The following is a 4,825-nucleotide window of genomic DNA, read 5'->3' on the forward strand; positions in this document are numbered from 1 at the left end:
GATGAACGTCGTGGAGTCTAAATCTCAACTATACTTTCTATCCTAAACCGAGACATAGATATAAGTAGACTAGAAATCAAGACTTATAGTTTTGGCAACTAAATTTGACAAACAAGCTTGAGATAGCAATGCTTGCGAGTTCGACCGAGCAATGCTCTAACAGTTTTTACGTTTTCTTTTTGAAAATAAAAAGTGATCATAGAATTTGTTGTCATCATAAAAGGAGACAAAATTAGAATCCTTACCTGATTTTCTGGAGGTAGGCGACAATTTATCAATGACATCCTTATATCCTATAATGATCAGAATCATGTTAGCTTGATGAATCGTTTCATTGATGAGTTCATCAACTTTCTCAAGAGGTGTATGAGTATCCTTACGAACCCATATTTGTGACGAATTTTCAAAGTTCTTCCTTAACCGATTTTGCATACTACCTTTTTGATTCGTTCGAATATTCGTGGACCAAGCAGAACTAACATTCCTGGGAGTAAATTTGCTTGAATGTGTTTTCACCCCAAAAGGTTTAGACATCCGAATATCAGTCACACCCTTCAGAATTAAATCTAAGGTGTTTTGAAGATGGCCAAACTGATAGTTTTCCAACCTCAGTTTACACTTTCTTTGAACATGCCCTTTAGTGTTGCAATAGAAGCACATTTTATGAGTTTCAATGAAATCAGAATAGGTAGTTTTATCATACTCCTTTTATGAAGTTAGAGATACAGAGTTTATCAGTTTCTAAAAGCGATCTTGTTAGCTTATCGTGAACAACCGTGTTGTTACATTTTCTAACTCATCGCCTTTTTCAGAAGCTACATTCATGGTAGTTTCTTTAAATTCACTATCACAACGTGGAGTAATGTTCTTACTCAACAATCGTTCGATTTTTAAGGCATTATATTTGGTCATTGAGCCTTTTCAGGAATGACCTTGCCCTAAGACTCTTTACAGATCCGGACTCACACACCTTTTCCACAAAGAAAAGTGAAATGACAAGGGTACCAAGTATATCATAATATTTTCGATATTCAACCTATTAGTCTGATACCTTGTGTCATCTAATATAGATAGAGACTATCAAGAAGATGAAGACAACAAGATACACACTTGGTAAATAGTATAATTCAGGAACTTTACCTTAAACTATTGGGATCAACCCAAGTATTTATATTACCATATAATGTTTTTACTTTTAATTATAACTAAAACGTAATTATAATTGCGGAAAGTAAAAGTAAAGAAACAACAAGATTTTGTTAACGTGAAAACGCAAGTGCAGAAACACCGTGGGACCTAGTCCAGTTTTGAATACTCTTAGCATTAAGCCGCTATACAAAAAACACTATCAACTTATTATAGTTGATACCAAGTAAACTACCCCTATTTACCTGGTTTCCTCAGTATCCTTGCGCCTGCAACCAGTCTGTCCAATGCACGCGAATCTTAAAATAGAGTCCACTATCTTAAGTTTCTTCAGTCATTGTGAAGACTTCAAGCACTCAACTCCTTTGGATCTTTTTCCGAAAAGTAAAGAACTAATATATTTAGTAACCACTCTTTCAATCTCAAGAAGTAAATCAGAGATTGAGTTCAACAAAGGCTCTTCCGTTAAATCTAATAAACTCCTTCGTTGGGCAAGATCTAGATTATCGAGATAAACGGATCTAGGTATGCAAACTATCAGACACGGATACTGAAGAATACCACCAAATGATAGCTTGTCGATCTAATACGACTAGTCAATCAATTATCTATCAAAAATAAATAGGATCTAGTCAGATCCCAGTCGATCAAGTTTGTGCACGAAGTTAAATCACAAACATACAAAATGAATAAGAAATCTTCTTGTCTTCAAATTTCCAAATCTTCTTCTGTACCTGCATAACCAAACTAGATTCCAACTTATGATCGATCACACACATAACGGGGTCTGTTAACAATTGATGATCACAAGTTAATGTCAGAATATTTAATTGGTTTTTTGCACATTAATAATATTTTCGGTCGTGAAAATATCTTGGTGTCCAAACTACCTTGGTCTATTGATTCATGCACAAACATGACCGGATGGGATCCGACTAGATCTAATTTATCTTTTGGTAGACTTGTTATTGCCAGTCGTATTTAGATCAACAAACTATCATTTGGTGGAACTCCTCAGTATCCGAATTTGGTAGTTCTGTTTGATTTGATTTGGTTAACTTGTTAATCCAAATCTTGGAATATATAAACCCAACAAATGAGTTTAATTAATTTTAAACAGAAAAGCCTTTGTCACGCTCAACATTATATCTATGAATAATTTCCTGAGACATGAGAGTGGTTACCAAACAGATTAGTCCTTTATTGTTTGGAAGATGATCGAAAGGGTTGAGTGCTTAAAGTCTTTAGAAAGGCTGAAGCAATTTAAGATAGTGGACTCTATCTTAGGATTCACATGCGTTGGCCAGACTGGTTGTAAGCGCAGCAATACTGAGCAAACTAGGTAATACGGGTAGTTTACTTGGTCTCAAGTATACGAAGTTAGTAGTGATATTTTATGGCTTAATTCTAAGAGTATTCAAAATCGGACTAGGTCCCGTGGTTTTTCTGCATTTGCAGTTTCCTTGTTGACAATCTTGTTGTGTCTTTACTTTTAATTTCCGAAATTATAATTATTGTTTTAGTTATAATTAAAAGTAATTACATTGTACGTTAATCCGAAATACTTGGGTTGATTCCTATAGTTTAAGATTCGGTTTTTGAACTAGAAACTATATACCAAATGTGTACCTTGTGGTTGGTATCTTCTTGACAGTCTATGTCTTTATTAATTACGCAAGGTATAAGACTTATAGGTTGATATCGAAAAGAATGTAGTGTACTTGGTACCTTCATCATTTCACATACGCTTGATTCCAAGTTTAAACAGCATAATAACCTGCACATATTCAAAAAATAAATGTCGTTGTTGACGCATTTGAATAACAAAAGCTTTACTCCCCCTAAAGGAAAGCTAGGTAGATATTCAATCCAAACATATTTGTTATTCCATTTTATAGTATGTAATACTACACGGTATGATGATATGTTTCTCCCTCTTAGTCTATGTTTTACTCTTTTGTTAGATATATAAAATTTTCAACACACACACATATATATATATATCCTTTCTCTATGATTAACTTGTATATTTCGTATGTTCCCCCTTTTTGTCACAAAATTGACAAGAAACAAAAAAACACATAAGCAAACCGAAAGGATCTTACAAGTTCATAAGAACTCATGCAACATAAGAGTTAAGCACAAAGGTTTAACGTACCATTTTAGATAACCAACACTAAAACCGAAACTACCTAAGTAACTTGTTTTTGCCTCTTATCAAGGAACGATTGCCCGAAGCAGTTTTTCCTTTTATTTGATAAGTCAGACTAAGATCAGAATTGACTTGGTTGCTTATCAGGATCCAATTATTCATAAATAATTGTACCTTATTTAGACAAGACAAAAGTAGGTTAGATAACTAGTTTTATTATCAAGGAACCGATTAGAATTGAATAATCGTACCTCGCTTTGATAAGCCTAAACTAAGATCAGAATTAACTTAATTTCTCTTATTATGAATCAATTGGACTAAAGCAATTGAACTTCCTTTTGTTAAGCAAAAACAAAAATCACAATTGACTCAGTTTTTCTTAACCGGAACCAATTGTAACAACAAAATAATTGTACCGTATTTCGTTAAGCAAAAGCAAGAATAGGCATTTAAAGCCAGCTTTTCTTAACAGGAAAATGATTAACAAAACACAAATAAATCGTTACCTTGTTGTTTGATATGACAAACTAGGATCAACACCAATGCAGTTTTCATACTAGCAAAGATATTATCAAAGTTCTTCTCCCGTTTTCCAAAACCACTCATCCCACAAAGATATGACGTTTAAGCACCAGTTCAATATAAAACTCTCCCTTTGTGAGTTGTTATTCCCTACAAGACGAAAGAATAACAAACGAGACAACCTTTATCATAGAAAGGTCGAAAAGGTCTTAGCTATTACGTGCCAATAGTAAAAAGTTAAAACCAAACTCATATGTATACTAAATATGCAACTTATGAAACACAAATTAATAATAGTATAATCCGTAGCTTCACACGTGAGTTAATCAATATCTAATTATGATTTTGATAAAGCAAACCAATATGTTAGATCTGAAACCTATTATATCAAAAAGTCACACAATCATAATATATATACAATATTATGAGATCAGAAGATTAGGGTTTATGAAAACCGAAACTAAATATCATAAACCAAAAGCAAAGAGACGAAAGAGTCACAAGATTCGATCTTGTTGAATTCGTATATTGAAAGATAGATCGCAAGTTTCATACATGTTAGAATTAGGATCCTCTCCATTTGGATACGACTAGATTGATCTTGGATATTGATTTATGAGATTGTCGGTTTCCAAATATCCCCATTGAGTATCCCATCCTATGTCATCAAGTGCACCATACATACAATTTAACAGAGTTTTATTACTCCTAGCATCCATTTTAACTAATATAGTGATAAAATTATAATTCATGTCAATAAATTCAATATAAATTTCATATTTCCAGAGAAGATACAACCCACCTGACTAGCCCATGGGATCAACATAGAGGAAATTTGGGTAGTTTAGACTCCTAGTATAGTTTGCCATTTTTTGGTTCCTAGTTTTAGTTTCTGAAAGAAAAATCAAATCAGGATCATTAGACTTAACCAACTCTCTTAAGTGTTGTCTAGTTGTCTCATTCCCAAAGCCTTGAACATTCCAAGCAAGGATCTTCATCCTAATA

This window comes from Papaver somniferum, chromosome 7 (genome assembly GCF_003573695.1).
Source record: "Papaver somniferum cultivar HN1 chromosome 7, ASM357369v1, whole genome shotgun sequence".
In the NCBI taxonomy this organism is placed as follows: Eukaryota; Viridiplantae; Streptophyta; class Magnoliopsida; order Ranunculales; family Papaveraceae; genus Papaver; species Papaver somniferum.